The sequence below is a fragment of the Gossypium hirsutum genome, chromosome A06 (assembly GCF_007990345.1).
Source record: "Gossypium hirsutum isolate 1008001.06 chromosome A06, Gossypium_hirsutum_v2.1, whole genome shotgun sequence".
NCBI lineage: Eukaryota > Viridiplantae > Streptophyta > Magnoliopsida > Malvales > Malvaceae > Gossypium > Gossypium hirsutum.
The window spans coordinates 123,523,721-123,538,613 of NC_053429.1; the positions used below are offsets into that span (position 1 = coordinate 123,523,721).

Sequence of the window (14,893 nt, forward strand, 5' to 3'; positions counted from 1 at the left end):
ATGCGGGCAAATTTATAAAAAGGAGAAAATGAATGAAAGGGCCAAATCGTGACAAGCGCAGAGGCGGAGGGACCTCGCGCATAAATATCCTAATAATGGGAAACGCGCGGATCCCAGCTTGGATACGGGTCGGGTCGCGGGTCTAGCGCCTAAACGGCACCGTTTAGAATCCAGAACCTAGGCACAAAAACGGTGCCGTTTCATATACAGTATAAATCTAATTTTTTTTAAAGAAACTGCATTTGGCTCTTGATTTTTTTTTAATAGTAGAACACTCCCTTTTTGCTCTTCTAGGGTTTTGACCCTAAGCAAAACACGCCGTCGCCGGACCACCACCATATCCAGTGGTCGATAACGCACGAAAGGCTCTCGTTTCAGATGAAGAACCCGATCGACGAAGGTTAAACCCTGAGGTAAGTACCCATTTTCTTTCTATTTATTTCTTTTGAAATAGATTTGAAACCAAAAATAAGGAAAAGGATCGAAAGAAAAAAAACGAAAGAGCATCGAATCAAAAAAACAACCTTTTTTATTTTGTTTTTGATCCCTCTAATCTCCTGTAATACAACGTTTTTTCGTATCTTAAGAAACAACCTCATTTACATTCAGTTTCCCCCCTAAAATACTCTCTTCCCCTAAAATATCAAGATATTCACGGCTTTATGGCCGAATCCTATTACAACTTTTACTATTGCTTGTTTCTATTTTCGCTATCTCTGCTTTGCGTGTCTTTGCTCTCTGCTTTGTCTTTCTCTTTTGTTTTGCAGGCCTAGATGGAAGTGATGGGACGTGGCTGGTACAAGGCCAAGCAGAGGTGGTCAGGCCTCGAGGCCAGGCGCGGGCGGTGCGCTCGAGGCACGTGGGGGAGCTGCGGCGCTGGAGAGGGGAATAGGAACCCTAGGGTTTCTTCTTTTTGATAAATTTGGGCTAGGGATTGGGCCTGTAAAATTTGGTTTCGGTTTTAGGTTTCGGGCCTGCTGGGCCATTGTAAAAATGGACTATTATATTTTTTTTGGTTTATGGTTTACTGGCAAATTTGGGCCTCTACATGTGATTCTTTAACATCATTGTTATCACCCTAGCTATTATCACGAGCACTGTTATAAATAGGAAAACAACTTTGTTTTCGTAATATAACATTTATAATCTAAGAGCAAAAAAAAAAATTTAATAAGAAAAATCAAAATTTTCGTGTACGATGCTTGAAAGTTATCCGATACACCTTGTACCAAATTTCAATATCACATATATGTTATAAAATCTTATGATGCTCTAATCAAATATTTATAAATTCAATATAAAAGAATAATACAATAATTTCAAGCATATTTAATAACAATAATTTAATCATAAAAAATTTTAATCATCCAAATATCATACATACTATAATTTAATAAAAGAATCTTAGTTTAAAAGAAATCTTATAGTAATAATATTTTTTTTTTACCAAAAATCAATCAACAGCAAAGAAAAACATACATTATATAAATTTATTTATATAATAATGATAAACCATAAATATAACATGTTTTAATCCCATGCTTGGTATGTTTTTGGATGATTTATTATATAATTTAGTGAATTTGATGCTCCTAATCCTTTAATTTCATGTTTTATACTTAGGAGAGCATAGAAGAACAAAAGGAGTGGAAAACGGGCCAAAAACGGATAAAACAAGCTGATTTAAAGATCCACACGGCCAAGACTATTTCCACACAGGCTGAGCACACGCCCATGTGAGCCACATGGGTTGGACACACGCCCGTGTGGCAGATCGTGTCGATATAGCTCCTTGTTTCCAAAACACGAGGAAAAAGCTAATTTTTGGGGTTTCAGAGCATTCTAAAATTTATAAATACACATTAGAAGAAGACCTAAAGGAACACGTAGAATAGAACGTTGAAATTACTCGAAGAATGCCGACAGACTCAACTCAGAAGCAGGATCTCCTTTAAGACTGAAGATCTCCATTCAATTTCTTTAGAAGTTTTTGGGTTTCTTTATGTTTTGTTGTTTTCTTATTTTTGAGATGTTTTCCTTTCCAAGTATGAACTAAATCCCCTAAATGCCTAGGGAAGATGAAACCTATGACAGATCTTATTAATTGATTTTTCTGAATTACATGATAAATATTTGTTCTTGATCTTAATTATGTTTACTTACCTTTACGTTTAATGTTTTCAAGATATTAATTCATGATTAATGTGTGTGAAAAAATAAAATAAAATAAAATAAAATAAAGAACGATTTTTATGTGGAAACCCTTTCGGGACAAAACCACAGGCAGAGGAGAAGAAAATTCACTATGTCGAATTCGAATGATTACAAGAGGAATAGACTATGTCTATTTATAGGTTTATAAAGCCATATTCTAGTAAGACTGAAACACCTTATTCTAATCAATATAAAATAGATGGAGTTTAATTCTAAAATAAAATAAAAGAAATGTAATTCTATATGGATTTTACTTTTATTTTATTTTACCACTATATTTTATTTAAATAAGAATTCGGGTTATTTAATTCTAACAGTCTCCACCTTGACACGAATTCTCAATGAACAGGTTCTTTATCGCGAACTCTCAACGAACAAGTTCTCCACCTCTTCCATAAAACCTCTTATGGGTTTAACTTCAACAATGGACACCAACCAAGTCAAAGCAATGCTCAAACTTGGTTATAGGAAGTGACTTAGTCATCATATCTGCAGGATTTTCATGAGTACTAATTTTGCTCACAACAATATCACCACGAGCAATAATATCACGAATAAAATGATACGAACATCAATGTGTTTTGTTCTCTCATGAAACATTTGATCTTTTATAAGGAAGATTGCACTCTGACTGTCACAAAATACTGTACTGATTTGAAGGTCTTTATTGAGTTCCCTAAAGAGTCCCTTCAACTAGATAGCTTCTTTACAAGCCTTAGTAATTGCCATGTACTCAGCTTCAGTGGTAGAAAAAGCGACTGTAGTTTGCAAAGTGGCTTTCTAACTGATTGCACAACCTCCGATTGTAAAGACATAACTTGCAAGAGATCTTCTTTTATCAAAGGTCTCTAGCAAAATCAACATCAACATACCTAATGACTCCATCTCTAGTTCTTCCAAACTGTAAGCAAACATCATTAGTACCTTGTAAGTATCTTAAAATCCATTGAACTGCTTTCCAGTGTTCTTTTCCTGGATTTTCCATGTATCTGTTAACTGCACTGACTGCATATGATAAATCTGGACGTGAACAAACCATAGCATACATGAGAGATCCCACTGCACTAGAGTATGGAACATGTGACATGTACTCAATCTTATCATCTGATTGTGGAGACAAAGCCAATGAAAGTCTAAAATGGGCTGTTAAAGGAGTACTAACAGGCTTAGCACTCTACATATTGAACCTACAAAGATCTTTCTCAATGTACCCCTTCTGACTTAGGTAAAATTTACTTGCTTTTCTATCTCTGAGAATTTCTATACCAAGAATCTTCTTTGCTGGTCCTAAATTTTTCATCTCAAATTCTTCACTTAGTTGGGCTTTGACCTTTTTTATCTCTCCTTTATCTTTTGCTGCTATCAACATGTCATCAACATAAAGAAGTAGATACACAAAAGAACCATCACTGTTTTTCTTAAAGTAAACACAATTGTCAAAACTACTTCTTTTGAAATCATGAGAAGTCATAAAGGAATCAAACCTCTTGTACTACTGTCTTGGTGACTATTTCAAATCGTAAAGGGACTTTTTCAGCAAGCAAACATAGTCCTCTTTTTCTGAGACTGTAAAACCCTCTAGTTGTTGCATGTAAATATCCTCCTCAAGTTCTCCATGCAAAAATGCAGTTTTTACATCTAAGTGCTCAAACTCCAAATCATGTATGGCCATAATACCAAGCAAAGCTCGAATCGAACTATGCTTAACAACTGGGGAGAACACATCTGTCAATTCCACTCCTGGTATTTGACTGTAACCCTTTGCAAGAAGCCTTACTTTATATCTGGGTTCTTCAACTCCTAGAGTCATTTCTTTCTTTTTAAACACCCATTTACAACGAACAACCTTTTTACCTTTAGGAAGTTTTAAAAGATCCCATGTGATGCGTGATATTCGTGACAGGTTTTAAAAATTTATAAATGAATCATTTTTGAGACTAACTTATTATCACAATTAAGGCAAGTGTACCTATCGAACAGTAGTATAGTTCAGCAAAATCGGATTGTCGAACCCAAAGGAACTACGAGTACTAGTACTTACTTACTTTTTATTATCTAGCCTAAAAATTAAGAGGTTTTGTTATCTAAACTAATTACTAACTAAGAATGCACAGAAAGAAAATTTGGGAAAATACTTTTGGGAAAATTCGATTGACTAAGACAATACTTAAGGAAAAATCCACCTAGACTTCACTTGTTATTTGACTCTAAATCAGATGACTTATTCATTTGACTTGATTCGTAGAAATCCCTAAGTTATATTATTATCTCTCTCGAAACTAATAATGTCTAACCCTAGGTTGTATAATTGAAATCTCTTTCTAATTAACACCCTAGAATTGCATTAACTCGATCTATGGATTCCTTCATTAGGTTTCGCCCTAATCTGGCAAAATCTTATCACCCTATCTCTAGGTGTGCAATCAACTCCGCTTAATTATGACAAATTTACTCTTAGACAGGGTCTATTCCTCCCCTGAATAAGAGCTTAACTTAAATCAATATCCTAGAATATCAAAACAAGAATTCAGAACACATAATTAAGAACAAGTCAAATATTTATCATATAATTCAAATAATAATAACAAGATCCGTCTTAGGTTTCATTCCCCTTAGGTATCTAGGGGGTTTAGTTCATACTTATGAAAGAAAACATCTCAAAAGCATAAAGATAACAAAACATAAGAAAACCCAAAACTCCTGAAGGAACTTGAAGGGAGATCTTCAGTCTTGATGATGAATCCGGCTTCTGAGATGGATCAATCAGCTTTCCTTGAGTAATTTCTCGCTTTTTACTCTGCGCCCCCTCTTAAGTGCCTCCTCAGGTGTTTAAATAGACTTTTAGATACCTAAGAGCCCTAAAAATTGGCCTTTTCCGAATAGGACTATACTTGGGCTCGGTAAGGACATGCCCGTGTGCGATTACTTCAGCCTGTGGTCAAGGCTATTGAATAGGCACGGGCGTGTATTCTACCCGTGTAAGTCGTGCTTCAATCATGCCAAATGGACATGACCATGTGACACGCCCGTGTGAGGAAGTCCAGGTCGTGTTGATTTCCCACGTGGGTCCATTTTATCTGTTTTCGGCCTGTTTCTCGCTCTCTTTACTCTCCTATGCTCTCCTAAGTATAAAACATGAAATTAAAGGATTAGGAGCATCGAATTCACCAAATCTAAGGAGAAACCATTCATAAATGAGCTTAAGCATGGGATAAAAATATGTATAAATTACGGTTTATCAGTTGTCCTCAAGCAAAATCTTCAACTCATAATCAAAATAAATTCTTCTCAATTTATAATCCCTATCAATAATATCTCAAAATAATCCATAAGTATTCATACATTGAGAATTCAACTAAAAGTACATCAAAGTTTCAAACATTCCAAGTTGAGCATTTTATCACGAAAACATATGTGTCTCCCATTATCTAAGTGATTACCTTTGATCAAAATATCGCATCGTTTCACATCCTTACTAAAGATTCACTCAAATCACTCAAGGTGTTTAAAGACATCAATAAAAGCACTCATTAGTCAATATGAAAAGTTATTACCATAGGCTTGCTTGAAAATCAAAGCTCTACCACTATATATTGAGCTGATACATCAATCAAAAAGGTCTTTTTAGAGGGTTGTGACATGGCTTTGGTTAGGGGGTGTGGTCACAAGCTGAAAGAAAAGGTTAAATCGAGATTGAATTGAAAAATTACCTAGCTAGAAAAATAACTAGTCATCAATTGAATACAAGTGAGCTTCTTTTCAGAATATGAAACTATCACTCAAGCTCAAAAATGACGAATTACTACTAATATGTATGTAAGGATTTTTTTTAAGGACAAGTCAAATATTTAGAAGAAGAAAACATAACTAAGCAATTTATTCAAATCAAATCTCGACAAAAATAGGGATCAAATTAAGGGATTTCAACAATAATGGGTTATGGGTTAATATTAAGGTTGAATCAATTAATGGATTGTTAGGCTCAAAAGGGGTTCACTAAGGGTTAATTATGGAGGTAGGCTTTTGTGGAGTGAGTGGGTTAAACCTAAGTGCCTTTATCATCTTGACATATCAAATCAAATGGTGTGGTCCTGACATTTATAATCAAGCAAGTTCTAGAATAAAAAATCAAAACTGACGCACTCATAATAAAAGTGAGCATGAAAGGAATAAAATATGCTCTAAAGGCTCAAGATCTCACAAAAATTATGGCTTTCTGATTTTCAAACTTGTGAATTTTAACTCAAGATAATACCTGAACTTAGGGAAACAACCTAAAAGTTTTTAATTCTTCAAAAATCAACTTATCATGCTTGATTCCCTAATGTCTTAAAGTTTAAACAATTAATGCATAAATACCTATGCTTTAATTCAAGACATATCAATAAAAATCATAAATTAATCAAAATTCATTCTAACAGTGATATGAGTGATTCACGTGAGAATAAGATAAAATTCAGGGATTTTTAATGATGATATAAAAGACCCCCCACACTTAAGATGTACATTGCTCTCAATGTACAAAGAAAGATATATTGACAAAGATAGATTTATAATCATAAGATAGGGAGAGAAGTGAAACTTCCTGAATGATGAATGAATTCCTTGAATTGGAGTGATGGAGAGTAATTGGCCAAACCAATGATGAGAGTGGAGGAGGATACTCCAGTGGTGGTAGAGGTTCATTAATCCATAAATCCTGCGCCAAAAGAATATTATATCTGGTGGTAACTATGGTCGTGGTCGAGTAGGACATGGCAGTCGTGGAGAACCTTTCCTGGTGGAGTTTTTAGTTCCTATGCCATGATGAGTTTTGGAGCTCTTTATAACTGTGATAGGATCAGGAACTTTTTAGGGAATATAAAGAAGCATAATTACTCGTAATGAAACAGCCGAAATTAAAAATTGTAAAATAAAAATTGTAAAACCGAATAAAAATAAGCTTAAAGAAAAATAAAAAATAGTCTTAAAATAGAATAAAAGTAAAACCATAAAATAATAAATAAAAGTTTTTAAACATCTTCATCTCTAGATGGTTCGCGAGGTGGGGGTGGCGATGAGATGTGAAGGTGCTAACAAATCTGGTGAAGTGTAGCATCAATGTGATCAAAACGTTGAAAACACTGCTACTCAAATCGTGTAAGAAACTCAGAGATGTCAGAATATGAAGCCGCCGCATGAACTGGACGATGAAGAGGTGGTGGCTGAGTTAGTGGATCCTCGTGATGTGGAGGGACATCATCAGTAATGTCCTTTAGGTCCTTCCCTCGGTGGACTGGGCGAAGCGGTACTGAGGATGGTATGTTCTACGTCGTTTCTCGATCATCCTCATACTTAGCATGCTAGAGATGCCCTGTGGGGATATCTGGCCGATGAGAGTGAGGGAGGATGATTGTGCTGCTATGTTGAGGAGTCCAAAGTGCTGAGCCAATTGAGTCACATAGTGTTCGATAGAGATGACCCCTCTCCTGTGCCGCTCCTTCTGATGGCGAATGGCGAGGGCAATAAAGTAAGCGAGGTTGATGACGTGTCCATTTTCCATACTCCATAAGAAATAGGTGTCGTGGGTGGTGACGACACCGGTGCTCTCGCGTCTCCCTATCAGAGTGTGAGCCAAGATAGCGTGTAGATACCTCAAGTATGGAGGGAGAGCCGATGCCTTGGAGCAGCTAGGATCGTAGGTGGCCGAGGCAGAGACGAGGTCCCTCCAGCATTTCGAGGGGAAGTAGTGGATGTAGCGGTGGAGGGTGTTGAGTTTATTGTCATCCATGAACTCCTCCGTATATAGCCCTAGTGCAATCCCAAACTCCGGTACGATCAACTGGCGTACTAGACCACCAAGGCAGAACTGGACCATTCCAGGATCGTCGAAGTTGGTCATGACGATCTGAAGATGGAACATCGAGCAGAGCTCCAATGTGAACTCAAGATACGTTGGCTCGACGATCTCAAAGAAGAACCCCCATTGGTCAGTCGTCAGGAGGGCTCAGACCATGTCAGCCAAATAAATCTGTTCTAGTGTGGCCCAATCAATGCAGCGACTCACACCTAGGGGTCGGGCCCATAATATCTAATATAATTCCTCTTAGAGTCCCAAGGGAACTTGGAGGATGGGTGCCTGATTTCCGTGGTAGGACCCGAGGATAACGCTGCTCCTTTTCTCTTCTTCTAGGCGGGAACAACGGTCTTCTTACCATGTGCGGAGACATTGTACCTATAGTGAAAATTTGAAGTTCAACCAATATGCCCCAAGAATAGTATGGAAAATCAAGACTAAATATGAATATTTCATGAGATTTACGTACTAAATGATGCAAACTAAAACAACTAAATATATCAAGTTATAGGATTATGGGAATAATGAATGAATGTATGTAGGTAAGCATAAATTTCATGGAAACAAGGAAAAATGAAAGGGTATAGCATAATGTAGTAACTAAAATGACAAAAGTTTTATAAAACAAGCATGAGTATTTTAATATTCTAACTATGAATATTCATTCAAAATAGTTCAATAGAGCCGAGAAGTCATGAAATAGGTAACATATTTAAAAAAAATAGAGAGAAAAAAGTAAACAAGCGCAAAAGGAAGGAGCTTGGACCATAGGAATTGGTGTTGTAGGCGGTACACGGGCGTGGGAGGTAGGGCATGTGGAGTTGCAGTGGCTAGGGCTAGGGATTTTTTTGGGAGGGAGATGATGAATAGTGAAGGGTTTATATAGATTTTGGGGCACGCCCATGTTCCCTAATTTTTTCCTGTGTATTTCACAATTTTTAAATGTGGGCGCGTCTGACATTCAGCCCACGCTCGTGTTCCTTGGGCGTATGGGCGCACGCGGCCATGTCACACAGCTGTGTCTTATTTCGTTCACTTCTCCCACGCCCGTGTACATAGGTCCAGACCCGTATTGGTTTGATAGTGTCGACCACGGGTGGATGGCACGGGCGTGTCGCACGCCCGTGTTACATTCTCAGTTTTAACCACGATTTCGAGGCACGGGTGTGTCTCACGCCTATGTTGTTTTGGCAGTTTCGCCCACGGCCATATCGCACAGCCGTGGCAACTTATCGCATCCCGTGTTGGTAAAAAAATCTTGCCCTGTTTTCACACGGCCTAATGCACGCACATATGCCTAGCCGTGTAGGCTTTAACAAGCCTGCGTTCCATGATTTGGTTAGTATGGTAGATGTTAAAAACTAAAATTTAAAGAAATTAATGCTTTTAGTACTCGGGTTTCCTCTCGAGAAGTGCTTATTTATAGTCTAAGCTCGACTTACCTCTCTTCTGTATGGTTAATATGGTACGAGGAGTTTACTCTCTTTATCCCTGCTATCAACTTTATCAACATAAGGTTTAAGACGAGTATTATTTACTTTAAATGTGCTGAATTTGGGATGAATTACCTCAACTATACCATATGGGAAAATACTGAGTACCGTAAAAGGAATTTATTCATTAGGTTAAAGAGTGGCAATGTGAGGATCTGCTGCATCTAGTAGTACTTTGTCTCCAACCTTAAGTTGATTTAGTAAGGTATTGAGCTTGTCTTGGCTTGATTTCGGTTTATCGGGCATTCTCAATTTCTGTGTCCACCATTCATCTAGCTTCTCGATTTGTAGCCTTTGTTCTTCATAGATAAGTCCTTTGTTATTGTTTGAACACGGCTCATATGTGTTCTTCGAAACTCTTTCCTGCATAGAGGGTGTCACCACATGATCAGTACTTGTAGAATGATTTATACAACCACCTTTAATTTTTGATGTGTTACTCGAATTATGAGCTTGAAGGGTGATTGTTTTGTCTTCCACACGAAGTGTGAGTTCACCTGTACCAACATCAATAATGGTTCTAGCAGTCGCTAAAAAGGGTCATCCTAAAATTAAATGTGTGTTTCTATCCTCTTCTATGTCTAGAACAACAAAGTCTACTAGGTATATAAATTTATCGATCTGAACAAGAACATCTTCAATGATACCACTAGGAAATCTAATGGTTTTATCAGCCAATTGAATGCTCATCCTAGTTTGTTTGGGTTTCCCAAGACCTAGCTGTTTAAACATTTTATAAGGCATAACATTAATACTTGCCCCTAAGTCAGCCAATGCATTATGAACATCTAAACTACCAATTAAACAAGGAATCGTAAAACTTCCTAGATCCTTCAATTTGTTGGGTAACTTATTCTATAATATGGATGAGCAAACTGCATTCAACTCCACATGTGACGCCTCATCCAACTTTCGTTTATTTGTTAAAAGTTCCTTTAAAAACTTGACTACATTTTGCATCTGCGAAAGAACTTCAATAAAGGGTAAGTTAATATGTAATTTCTTTAAAAGTTTAAGAAATTTACCAAATAGTTCGTTTGATCGGTCTTTCCTTGTCGTATTGGGGTATGGCACACGAGGTTTATATTCTGTACTCACCGGCTTTGGGCCATTTTGGCCTACCTCATTCTTACCTTTGCTTACTACCGTTTCTGGCCTTGGTTTTGCAACTAACCCTTCCTTATCTTGAATGGCAATCGCATTGAGTTGCTCTATTGGGTTAGATTCAGTGTTGCTTGGTAGGCTACATTGTGGTCATTCAGAAATTAACTGGCGAGCTGTCCAATCTGAGTTTCGAGCCCCTGAATTGATGCTTGTTGATTTTTGAGTACCGTCTCGGTATTCTGAAAATGAGTTTCTGACACCGAGATGAATTTGGTTAGCATCTCCTCAAGGTTCGGTTGTTTCTCCTGCTGGTACGGTGGTTGCTGAAAGCCTGGAAGGGGTGGTGGTCTCTGATTTTTTTGGCCTTCCCATGAAAAATTTGGGTGGTTCCTCCAACCTGCATTGTAAGTATTACTATAAGGATTGTTTTGAGATCGAGGATTTTTACCCATGTAATTTAACTGCTCGTTCTCCATGTTGTGGCCATAAGGTGGGTATTCTGAACTGCTTGATCCACCTGATTCACCTCCACTTGCTTCCAATTGCATTACTGGGTGAACCTGTGAAGAACTAAGAAAACCATCAATTTTCTTATTCAAGAGTTCTATCTGATTAGAGAGCATAGTGACTAAATCAACATTATAAACACCGGCTGTTTTCGTTGGCTTTGTCCTCATGACTTACCACTGATAGTTATTCAATGACATCTCCTCTATAAATTCATAGGCATCTTCAGGTGTCTTATTATTGATGGTTCCGCCAGCAGCTGCGTCAACCATTTGTCGAGTCAAAGGATTCAGGCCATTTTGAAAGGTTTGAACCTGTAGCCAGAATGGTAACCCATGGTGAGGGCATCTTCTCAAAAGGTCATTGTATCTCTCCCATGTATCATAGAGTGGTTCTAAATCCATTTGCATAAAAGAAGAGATATCATTACGTAATTTAGTCGTTTTATTTTAATAAAAACTTTTCGGTCATTTGTTCCCAAGTAGTGATTGACCCCCGTGGCAACGAGTTCAACCACTGTTTAGCTTTGTTTCTCAATGAAAAAGGGAATAACCGAAGGCGAATGGCGTTATCAGAAACGCCATTAATTTTAAATGTATCACATAGTTCCAAAAAGTTTGCCAAGTGAGCGTTGGGATCTTCGTCTTGAAAACCATCAACTGAGCAAATTGTTGTATCATTTGAATTGTGTTAGGTTTCAGTTCAAAAGTATTTGCAGCTATAGCAGGTCTAACTATACTCGATTCAGTTCCTATTAAAGAAGGTTTAGCATAATCATACATAGTGCGTGGAACATGATTCCGATTAACAGCAATCGGAGGAGGTAGCGGGTTTCTTGGTTTTCAGCCATCTCCTCAGTTGTGGTTGAAGTATCACCCTCTTGCTCTTCCTCTGTGTATCGTAAGTTTCGCCTTATTTCTCTTCGGTTTCTGTGAACTGTGCGATCGATCTCACTATCGAATAGTAATGGTCCTTACGAGTTTTTTCTGGTCATAAACTAGAAAAACCTGTCAGAAGAAAATAAATAAAGAATTAAAAAAGAAAACAAAAATTTAAATTGCAATAAAAGTAAAATGGCTAAAGTAATAAAAATCGAGTGTTCCTAATATCCTAGTTCCCCGGAAACAGAGCCCAAAACTTGATGTGTGATATTTGTGACAGGTTTTAAAAATTTATAAATGAATCATTCTTGAGACGAACTTATTATCACGATTAAGGCAAGTGTACCTATCGAACAATAGTATAGTTTAGCAAGACCGGATTGTCGAATCCAAATGAACTACAAGTACTAGTATTTACTTTCTTTTTATTATTTAACCTAAAAATTAAGAGGTTTGGTTATCTAAACTAATTACTAACTAAGAATGCACAGAAAGAAAATTTGGGAAAATACTTTTGGGAAAATTCTATTGATTAAGACAATACCTTAGGAAAAATCCACCTAGACTTCACTTGTTATTTGATTCTGAATCAGACGATTTATTCATTTGACTTGATCCGTAGAAATCCCTAAGTTATATTATTATCTTTCTCGAGACTAATAACAATTGAAATCTCTTTCTAATTAACTCCTTAGGGTTGCATTAACTCGATCTATGGATTCCTTTATTAGATTTCACCCTAATCCGACAAAATCTTATCACCCTATCTCTAGGTGTGCAATCAACTCCGCTTAATTATGGCAAATTTACTCTTAGACAGGGTCTATTCCTCTTCTGAATAAGAGCTTAACTTGAATCAATATCCTGGGATATCAAAATAAGAATTAAGAACACATAATTAAGAACAAGTATTTATCATATAATTCAGATAATAATAACAAGATCCGTTTTAGGTTTCATTCCCCTTAGGTATCTAGGGGGTTTAGTTCATACTTATGAAAGAAAACATCTCAAAAGCATAAAGATAACAAAACATAAGAAAACCCAAAACTCCTGAAGGAACTTGAAGGGAGATCTTCAGTCTTGATGATGAATCTAGCTTCTGAGATTGATCAATCGACTTTCCTTGAGTAATTTCTCGCTTCCTACTCTGCTTCCCCCTCTTAAGTTCCTCCTCAGGTGTTTAAATAGGCTTTTGGATGCCTAAGAGCCCTAAAAATTGGCCTTTTCCGGATAGGACTATACTTGGGCTCGGCAGGGTCAAGCCCGTGTGACATGCCCGTGTGCAATTACTCCAACCCGTGGTCAAGGCTGTTGAATAGGCACGGGCGTGTAGTCTACCCGTGTAAGTCGTGCTTCAATCCTTCCAAATGGACATGGCCGTGTGACACGCCCATGTGAGGAAGTCCAGGCCGTGTTAATTTCCCACGTGGGTCTATTTTCTCCATTTTCAGCCCGTTTCTCGCTCTTTTTACTCTCCTATGCTCTCCTAAGTATAAAAGATGAAATTAAAGGATTAGGAGCATCAAATTCACCAAATATAAAGAGAAACCATTCATAAATGGGCTTAAGCATGGGATAAAAATATGTATAAATTACGATTTATCACCATGTTCTGTCTTTGTGAAGTGATTCCATCTCCTCTTGCATAGAAAACATCTACTTTTCTGAGTCTTCACAGCTAATCGCCTCAGAATAATTAGATGGCTCTTGATTCACATCTATATCTTCAGCCACATTTAAAGTATAAGCAACTAGATCAGCCTCAGCATACTTCTTTGAAGGTTTAATTTCTCTTCTAGTTTTGTTTTTAGTGATAGAGTATTGAGGTGAAGAAGCAACTTTATTCTCAATTTTTGTACTGGCTTGAGGAGTCGACTCTGTATTAATCTGATGCTCCACCTACTTTTGATTTTGTTTATTGGAAGAGTCTTTAAGAGATATAAGTTAAGTAGCATAGCAGTTTCATCAAAAACAACATCTCTGCTAATCACAACTTTTTTATTTTCAGGACACCATAACTTATACCCTTTTACACCAGCTTTATAACCAAGAAAAACACATTTAATGGATCTTGGTTTTAATTTTCCATTATCAACATGAGCATACGTAGGACACCTAACAATCTTTAAATTAGAATAATTAACAGGATTACTAGACCATACCTCTTGTGGAGTCTTTTTCTCAATGGCAACGGATGGGGATTGGTTGATAAAAAACATGCAGTAGAGGCTACTTCGGCCCAAAACGACTTTGGTAAGTTGCCATTTGACAACATACATCGAACCTTCTCCATGATCGTTTTGTTCATTTGTTCTGCAATACCATTTTGCTGTGGAGTATGACGAACTGTCAAGTGTCTCACGATCCCTTCTGACTTGCACAATCTATTAAACTCATCAGAACAGAACTCTAAGCCATTGTCTGTGCGGAGATATTTTATTTGTTTTCCCCTCTATTTTTAAATCATAATTTTCAAAGACTTAAATGCAAAAAACACATTCCTTTTCTACTTTAAAAAGAACGCCCAACCTTTTCTGGAAAAATCATCGATAAAGGTTAGCATATAATCAGCTTCACCTCTCGAAGGCACTCTGGATGGCCCCTACAGATCAGAATGAGTATACTCCAATGTTTCCTTCGTGTTATGGATTCCTCTAGTGAATCGAACTCTCTTTTGCTTCTTAAAAATGCAGTGCTCACAGAAATTCAGTTTGCAAATTCCTTGCCCATCAATAAGTCCTCTTTTGCTCAATTCTGCCATGTCATTCTCACTCATATGTCCTAGGTGCATATGTCAAAGTTTAATAATATCATCATCTGACAAGGAAGAAGAAGCGACGGCTACATCACCAGTA

The 14,893-nt window shown here is 37.1% G+C and overlaps 1 long non-coding RNA gene and 1 other non-coding gene across 2 annotated transcripts; both read left to right on the forward strand.

Annotated features, from left to right (window-relative positions):
• The first annotated feature begins 240 nt into the window (after positions 1-240).
• Positions 241-1,035, forward strand: LOC121230784 (uncharacterized). The gene is made up of 2 exons (XR_005928902.1): positions 241-413; positions 768-1,035. It is a non-coding gene; the product is annotated as an uncharacterized lncRNA (long non-coding RNA).
• Positions 1,036-11,484: 10,449 nt separating this feature from the next.
• On the forward strand, positions 11,485-11,591 carry LOC121231017 (small nucleolar RNA R71). Its single transcript, XR_005929086.1, has one exon. It is a non-coding gene; the product is annotated as a small nucleolar RNA R71 (small nucleolar RNA).
• The last annotated feature ends 3,302 nt before the right edge of the window (positions 11,592-14,893 follow it).